Here is an 8,949-nt window from a genome sequence, read left to right as displayed (position 1 = left end):
CCTGTGCTGTACAATATATCCTGAGAGCCTGTTTTATTCATAGTGGTTTACACCTCTGAATCCCCTACCCTTGTCTTGCCTCTCCCTGCTTCCCTCTTCCCTCTGGTAACCACTAGTTTGTTCTCTGTATCTGTGAGTCTGTTTCTGTTTTGTTGTATTTGTTGTTGCAAATAGCAGGCTCTCATCCTTTTTAACGGTTGAACAACATTCACTGTATCCACACACACTACATCATCTTTTTCCATTCATTTGTTGATGACTCTTAGGCTGTTTCCATATCTTGGCTATGAACATTGAAGTGCATCTATCTTTTCGAACTGGTGTTTTCACTTTTTTTCCAGATAAATACCCAGGACTGAAATTACTGGATCATATGGAGAAGGCAATGGCACCCCACTCCAGTACTCTTGCCTGGAAAATCCCATGGATGGAGGAGCCTGGTAGGCTACAGTCCATGGGGTTGCTAAGAGTCAGACATGACTGAAGTGACTTAGCAGCAGCAGCAGCATGGTAGTTCTATTTTTACTGTTTTGAGGAACTTCGACTGAGCGACTTCACTTTCACTTTTCACTTTCATGCATTGGAGGAGGAAATGGCAACCCACTCCAGTGTTCTTGCCTGGAGAATCCCAGGAACAGAGGAGCCTGGTAGGAGGCCATCTGTGGGGTCGCACAGAGTCGGACACTACTGAAGTGACTTAGCAGCAGCAGCAGCATGGTAGTTCTATTTTTACTGTTTTGAGGAACTTCCATACTGCTTTCCATAGTGACTGTACCAATTTATATTCCCTCCAATGTCCTACCAGGGTTCCCTTTTCTCCACATCCTTACCAACATTTATTATTTGTATTTTTTGTATTCCTGTTGTCAATGTGGTGTATCACATTGATTGATTTATGGATCTTGAACCATCCTTCCATCCCTAGAATAAATCCTACTTGATGATGGTGTCTGATCTTTTTCATTTATTGTTGAATTCAGTTTGCTAATATTTTGTTGAGGATTTTTATATCTATATTCATCTGAGATATTGGCTTATAATTTTTTTTTGTACTGTTTTTGCCTATTTTCAGTATCAAATTAATGGTGGCTTTGTGGAATGAATTTGGAAGTGTTCCCTCCGCTTCAAATTTTTTAGAATATTTTGAAAAGGATAGATATTAGCTCTTCTCTCTATATATATTCTATATTGGTAGAATTCCCCTGTGAAGCTATCTAGTCCTGGATTTTTGTTTGCTAGGAGTTTTTTTAAATTGGTCTATTTCAGATTGTCTATTTGTTCCTGATTCAGTCTGGAAGATTGTATGTCTCTAGAAATTTATCCATTTCTTCTAGGTTGTCCAATTTATTGCTCTATGCTTTATAGCTGTTAAGGAGATCCAACCAGTCCATTCTGAAGGAGATCAGCCCTGGGTGTTCTTTGGAGAGAATGATGCTGAAGCTGGAACTCCAGTACTTTGGCCACCTCATGTGAAGAGTTGACTCATTGGAAAAGACTCTGATGCTGGGAGGGATTGGGGGCAGGAGGAGAAGGGGACGACAGAGGATGAGATGGCTGGATGGCATCACTGACTCGATGGACGTGAGTCTGGGTGAACTCCGGGAGTTGGTGATGGACAGGGAGGCCTGGCGTGCTGCGATTCATGGGGTCACAAAGAGTCGGACGCGGCTGAGCGACTGAACTGAATATTCTCTCATGTTTTTTAATCTCTGTTATATTGGGTATAATTTCTCTTCTTTCATTTCTTACTTTGTTAATTTGTGTCCTCTCTCTTTTTCTTGGTGAATCTGGCTAAACATTTGTAAATTTTGTTTATCTTTCCAAGGAACAGCTCTTGGTTTTCTTGATCTTTTCTATATTTTTAGGTTTCTATTTATTTCCTTCCCTCTTTATTGTTTCCTTCTTTCGCTGACATTGGGCTCTGTTTGTTCTTTTTCTTTCAGGTTGTTTATTTGAGACTTTTCTTGTTTCTTGAGGTAGGCGTGTGTTTCTATAAACTTCTCTCTTAGAACAGTTTTTGTTACATCCCATAGACTTTAGATAGTTTTTATTTTCTTTTGTCTCAAGGTATTTTCTGATTTCCTCTTTGATTTCCTGATTGAAACATTGGGGGTTTTTTAGTAGCATGTTTTTTAGTCTCCACCTGTTTGTGTTTTTTCTCATTCTTATTCCTGTAAATGATACCTATAGTTTCATAACGCTGTAGTCAGAAAAAATGCTTGATATAATTTCTGTCCTCTTAAATTTGTTTAGACTTGTTTTGTGCCCTAACTACATCCTGAAGAACATTGCATGTACTCTTGAGGAGAACGTGTTCCTGTTTTTGGATGTAATGGCCTACGGATACATATTAAGCACAACTAGTACAAGGTGTCATTTAAGATCACTGATTTCTTAATGGTTTTCTCATGATCCTATCTGAATGACTGTCCATTGAATCGAGGAATTTTTACTTTTAGAAGAGGGTTTTCCCCATAAAATCACATAGGCTCTGAACTTAAAAAACAAACAAAAAAAAATCCACATTTCGTAGCCCTTCTGGTTGATGAATGTCACTATATGTATACCAGTGTAAGTCCCGATCACTGTGATTGAGTGGGACTTGCTGTAATTAACATTTGCTGACAGGACCACCAACATGGATCAAGCATACCACACACAGATCTCACCAATACCGTCCCATTCCATTTCCAAAGGTAGGCTCTGATGTACTGTAATCTAATAAGGCACCTTTCCCCTACAACCAAGCACAATCTCTTTTAAAGGATGGAAAATTCTTCTTTCTCTTAGATGCTTAGGAGTACACACTGTAGCATAGACACTGAAACCAAGTATTTGAAAACCTACCCAGTGGCTGTTGCTTAGAACAGTATTATTCCACTCCTTCATCACGTCACCTCCCACACACATGAAGGTGCATGCACACGCACATGCTCACGTGTGCACACACACGGTCTCTCTCTCTCATATTCCCAAACTAGTGGGCTGACTTATTTCTGAGATGTGACTAAACTGAAACATTCTTGCAGAGAGTAACTTTTCCTTTTCTTTTGTCTGAGAAAGAAATCAGAATCCAGAAGAATTCAGAAGAAAAAAGCAGCTGACTAAACATGGAGTTGGAGCTAATGCATCTTATTATAAACTCTCAGTACTCTGGGAAAGTGTACAGGTTTCTTTATGTTCTGATGTATTTGAGATTCACACTTCCCTTGTAGCTCAGACAGTAAAGAATCTGCCTGCAGTGCAGGAGACCCGGGTTCGATCCCTGGGTTGGGAAGATCCCCTGGAGAAGGAAAAGGCAGCCCACTTCAGTATACTTGACTGGAAAATCTCATGGACAGAGGAGCCTGGTGGGCTGCAGTCCATGGGGTCGCAAAGAGTTGGGTGCAACTGAGTGACTAACACTTAGGTATCGTTCTTATGCCCATTTCACAGATGAGGAAACTGAGGCACAGGGTAGTCAAATAACTACCTCCAGGCAGATGGCAGAGTTAGGCAACTTGATTCCAGAGCTTGTTTTCTGAAGTCCTAGACAAGAACTTTTGCTAATCAAACCATGATATTGCATGAGATTTAAAAAATTCCCACTGGAATAAGCAACTAATCCAGTGGCTCAAAACACAGTTCTGCCTATTTGTAAGTATTCAATGAAAAAGGACAAGAGCTTTCCTAGAGCACACAAACATTTACAAATACACACAGTACACAGAGGAGAAAGAAGACAGAGATCCAAAATTCTGTTTACATCCACAGCTGCAACTAACATTTTTTTCCATCAGTTCAACAAATATTTAACTCCAAGGCACTGGAGTTGCCAGGGGAGACGGGAGAACTTGATTCTTTGTGCTATAAAGCAGCAGTCCCCAACCTTTTGGGCACAAGGAACTGGTTTTGTGAACACAATTTTTCCATGCATCAGGAGTGGGTGGGGGGGATGGTTTGAGGATGATTCAAGTGTTACGTTTGTTGTGCACTTTAATTTTATTATTATTATATCAGCTCCTCCTCAGATCATCAGACATTAGATCCTGGAGGTGGGGGACCACTGCTGTAAAGATTGTAATCTATTGAAGTCAGATTTTTCAACAGTCCACAAATAATAAATTATATATTTATGTGGTGATTAGCCACACGAGGTAGGAATGCACAGGCAGGGATATGAGAACTCAACAAGTGCCCTAACCTCTGTTTTCCAGGCAGATGAAACGTGCACATGAGAAGGCCATAGTCAGGGATAAAGAGAGAAAGTCTAAGAAATTGTCATGACTTTCTGCAGTTTGCCTGTTTAATTCAAAAGTTGATTTTCACTAGAAAGGAAAGGACTTGTTTAAATATGTTTTCATTGTTCAGTAGCTCAGTTCAGTTCAGTTACTCAGTCGTGTCTGACTGCTTGTGACCTCATGGACTGCCGCAGGCCAGGCTTCCCTGTCCTTCTCCCAGAGTTTGCTCAGAACTCATGTCCATTGAATTGGTGATGCCATCCAACCGTCTAATCCTCTGTCTCCCCCTTCTCCTCGTTGCCTTCAATCTTTCCCAGCACCAGGGTCTTTTCCAGTGAGTCACCTCTTTTCATCAGGTGGCCAAAGTATTAGAGTTTCAGCTTCAGCATCAGTCCTTCCAATGATTATTCAGGGTTGATTTCCTTTAGGATTGACTGGTTTGATCTCCTTGCAGTCCAAGGGACTCTCAAGAGTCTTCTGTAGCACCATAATTCTAAAGCATCAGTCCTTCAGTGCTCAGCCTTCTTCACGGTCCAACTCTCACATCCATACATGATTACTGGAAAAACCATGGCTTTGACTAGATGGACCTTTGTCAGCAAAGTAATGTCTCTGCTTTTAAATATGTTGTCTAGGTTTGTCATAGCTTTCTTCCAAGGAGCAAGCATCTTTTAATTTCATGGCTACAATTACCATCCACAGTGATTTTGGAACCAAGAAAATAAAGTCTGTCATTAGTTCCATTTTTTGCCCCCCATCTATTTCCCATGAAGTGATGGGACCAGATGCCATGATTTTAGCTTTTTGAATGTTGAATTTAAAGCCACCTTTTTCACTCTCCTCTTTCACTTTCATCAAGAGGTTCTTTTGATCTTCTTCACTTTCTGCCAAAGGGTGGTGTCATCTGCAAATCTGAGGTTATTGATATTTCTCCCAGCAATCTTGATTCCAGCTTGAACTTGATCCAGCCTTGCATTTCACATAATTTACTCTGCATATAAGTTAAGTAAGCAGGATGACAATATACAGCCTTGACATATTCCTTTCCTAATTTTGAACCAGTTCATTGCTCCATGTCCGGTTCTAACTATTGCTTCTTGACCTGCATACAGGTTTCTCAGGAGGCAGGTCAGCTGGTCTGGTATTTCCATCTCTAAGGATTTTCCACAGTGTGTTGTGATCCACACAGTCAAAGGCTTTAGTGTAGATAATGAAGCAAAAGTAGTTTTTTTCTGGAATTCCCTTGCATTTTCTATGATATAGGAAATTTAATCTCTGGGTTTTCTAAATCTAGCTTGTACGTCTGGAAGTTCTCTGTTCATGTACTATTGAAGCCTAGCTTGAAGGATTTTGAGCATTACCTTGCTAGCATGTGAGATGAGTACAACTGTGGGGTAGATTTAACATTCTTTGGCATTGCCCTTCTTTGGGATTGGAATGAAAATCGACCTGTGGCCACTGCTGACTTTTACAGATTTGCTGGCATATTCAGTGCAGCACTTTAACAGCATCATCTTTAAGGATTTGAAATAGCTCAGCTGGAATTCCATCACCCACACTAGCTCTGTTTGTAGTAATGCTTCCTAAGGTCCACTTGACTTCACACTCCAGGATGTCTGGCTCTAGGTGAGTGATCACACCATCATGGTTATCCAGGTTATTAAGACCTTTTACATACAGTTCTTCTGTGTATTCTTGCCACCTCTTCTTAATGTCTTTCTGCTTCTGTTAGGTCCATACCATTTCTGTCCTTTATTGTGCCCATCTTTGCATGAAATGTTCCCTTGGTCAGTGTGCTTAGCATTTCATTTTTACAAACTTGGCAGGGTGCCTAGGCTGAATTTAAGTGCATCTCAGAGATGCCTGGACCTGTAGTGGGGACAGATAAAGGGGAGCCTGGAGGAGACCTGGGAGGCTTCTAGAAAAGGAACTCCACCTGTGTCCTCTGCTACACTCAGAGATGTCAGGGCAAGTCTAGGGAGCAGAGGTGGTCGCCACGGGAGTCCATTTATAGTGGGGCTGAGGGCCTTCTGGGGATAATACTTCTCCAGCTAAAAGGAGGTCCAATGAGCTCAACCCAAGGGCCAGCTTTGCCCCAGGCAGGAGAGGAAATAGACATTCTGATTCAGTGCAGTGGCCATTTCTCAAATCCATTCTTCAGTTCCTGGACGCATGCCTGGCTGTTAGGTAGAGAAGGGGGTGGTTTTTCTCACAAAACACATCTAACCAAGGGAAAGAGGCATCTTGTCTCATTGCAGACCAGAGGGTGCCCTGTCTCTCTGAGGGGCAGTGGAGGCCTTCTGAGAACCGCTCCACCTGGCCAGGCCAAGGGGTTTCAGGGCCCAGTGGACAGATGCAATAGCAGCTGGGCTGGCCCTGGGTGGCAGGGAGGTGGGGTGGGAGTGACCACATAGCAGAAATGCCTGACAGAGGCTGTGAGACTCCCCTTGGCGATTTCTAGAATTAGATGCAAGGGACTTGGCAGGAAGTCAGAGGTCCTGCATCAGTGGGAGCTACAAACCAGCAATTTGCCTTTACAGGCCAGTGGATCCGGGGGAAATTTGCCTTAGGTGAAAATAAACAAATGAGTTGCCTTGGCCGCCTAAGTCCGTTTAGAAGCTCAGTAGATTTATGTTGTATAGATTTGATTATTCTAAAACCAAGTTGAAATAAGAACTGCTTCTGATTAGGAGACAAAGTGCTCATTTTGCAAAAATGCACTGGTATTTTATAGTAACTCACAGTTACAAGCCAGATGTGATGCAAGCATTGCAAACCTGTTTGCCTTCTCTTTGTAGAGAGAGATTGGCTGCCTGCAGAAACAGCCAGTAGAGTTTTCATAAATAAATAATAGCAGAGCAATACCCAGGGGGGCAGTTTTTCCCTCTAGTATGAAATGAATTAGTGTAGTCAATAGAAAAGGAAGCTGTGTATGAAACCCCAGCCTGTAGCTCAGGGCTTTCACCCTGGGGGGCTGAAAACACCAAAGATTGCAGAATCCAGTAGTGAGATGGCAGGGGTTGTGTCAGGAGGGGCCGCCCCATGGGTTTAACCCTGAGGATGCTGTGCTGTTTTCTGAGAACCTATGTATGTTATCTTTTCCATATAAATACATCTTCTATAATGCATATATTTCCCCTGGTGGCTCATACGGTAAAGAATCTGCCTGCAATGCAGAGACCTGGGTTCGATTCCTGGGTCGGGAAGATCCCCTGGGGAAGGGAATGGCAACCTACTCCAGTATTCTTGCCTGGAGACCCCCCTGGACAGAGGAGCCATATATAAGTAAGGTGTAATACTAATGGTTACATCCTTCAACTATCACATAGGTAAAGAATGAAAAGCAGAAGGAAATGTCAAAGGTTACAGAGTGAACTGGGTTGGTGAATTTCACCTGATCTAATCCAGAGCTTCTTAATCTTGCCTGAAGCCCTTTATGGTGACATGAGGGTGCAGATATCACACACTAAGGGGGAGAGCATATGAATGATTCTGTGTATGTCTGAGTGTACAGTTTTGTGAGGGCTGGGGTCACTTGGTGCAGCCCACCTCTCCCCGCACAATGGAAACCCCTGTGGTCACCAGTGCTTCTCAGCAAGACCTCCCTGTTTAGTCTCAGGACAGGTGTTTGGCAATAAATGAAACCTTGCCCCAGATCAACGAGGCCTGGAGATTCATCAGCAACAGACCAACCAGTGGGGAGCCCTTTTAATTATTTTGTGTTGACCATGCATTTAATGATACCTTATTATGGATCCAATTAATTTCATTCATGTTGCAGAAACAACCAAGAGTAGTCATGTTGCTGAAATACTGTATTCTGACCCTATTCTTATTTTTCCATCCCTAGGAAGCCTGCTATAGCATATTCTTGGTCTTGAAGTATCATAAGTACAGCATTTTTGCTAGATAGTGATATAAAATGCTCATGTTTTCATGTGTGCCATATTCATTTCTGAAGCTTGTATACTATTATACGAGACTGTGTTTCTACCAGAAGCTACCTGATGGCACAATCATTGGGGTTCTGAGACTGCTATGAAAAAGAGAAACACTTCTAAGGTTTGCTTCTGCTTTTCCTTTATACACACTATTTTTTGTTGTTGTTGTGAAGTTAATAAAAATGACTTTCTGTGCAGTATAGGTCTCCCCCTCCCCATTCACCCATTTTGACCTGAGTTAAGAACATACATTAAATGAGTTACAAATGGGAAGTTTTGTCTTATTCTGAGATGATGTGAAAAGTGAGGCGTGTTTATAGCAATCTAGCTATACAGAACCTTCACAAGTAACAGGTTCTTAGTTTTAAATATAAATGCTATAGGGACATTGCTATTGTACACATTGTAGAGAAAAACACGAACGTGTAGCCTGAAACATATACAACAGATCATACAAAAATGTTAGGAGTTGAAGGGCAAGTTGTAGGAGCAGGGAGTAGACGGCTGTGCCCCCCTTGCTAGTCACAGGTGTGTAAGTGATGTACCGCCCTTCCTGGGAGGTAGGTGCTACATTTCCTGTTTCCAACACATTTTGTTCTGCAACTCTTTGTCCAGTGACATGGCACCGTGCTTCCTAGTTCAGGGCTGAGCCTCGGAATTTCACTCATTTATACTTCTTTCAGGAGATTATGTTCACATCTTGTTCCTTCTACTTCGGTGACATTTGATCTAACGAACACATTTTTCTCAACCTATTAAACAGGGATCCAACTTAGGCTACCTGCCCC

This window comes from Bos taurus, chromosome 6 (assembly GCF_002263795.3).
Source record: "Bos taurus isolate L1 Dominette 01449 registration number 42190680 breed Hereford chromosome 6, ARS-UCD2.0, whole genome shotgun sequence".
Lineage (NCBI taxonomy): Eukaryota > Metazoa > Chordata > Mammalia > Artiodactyla > Bovidae > Bos > Bos taurus.
This window is presented reverse-complemented; position numbering follows the sequence as displayed.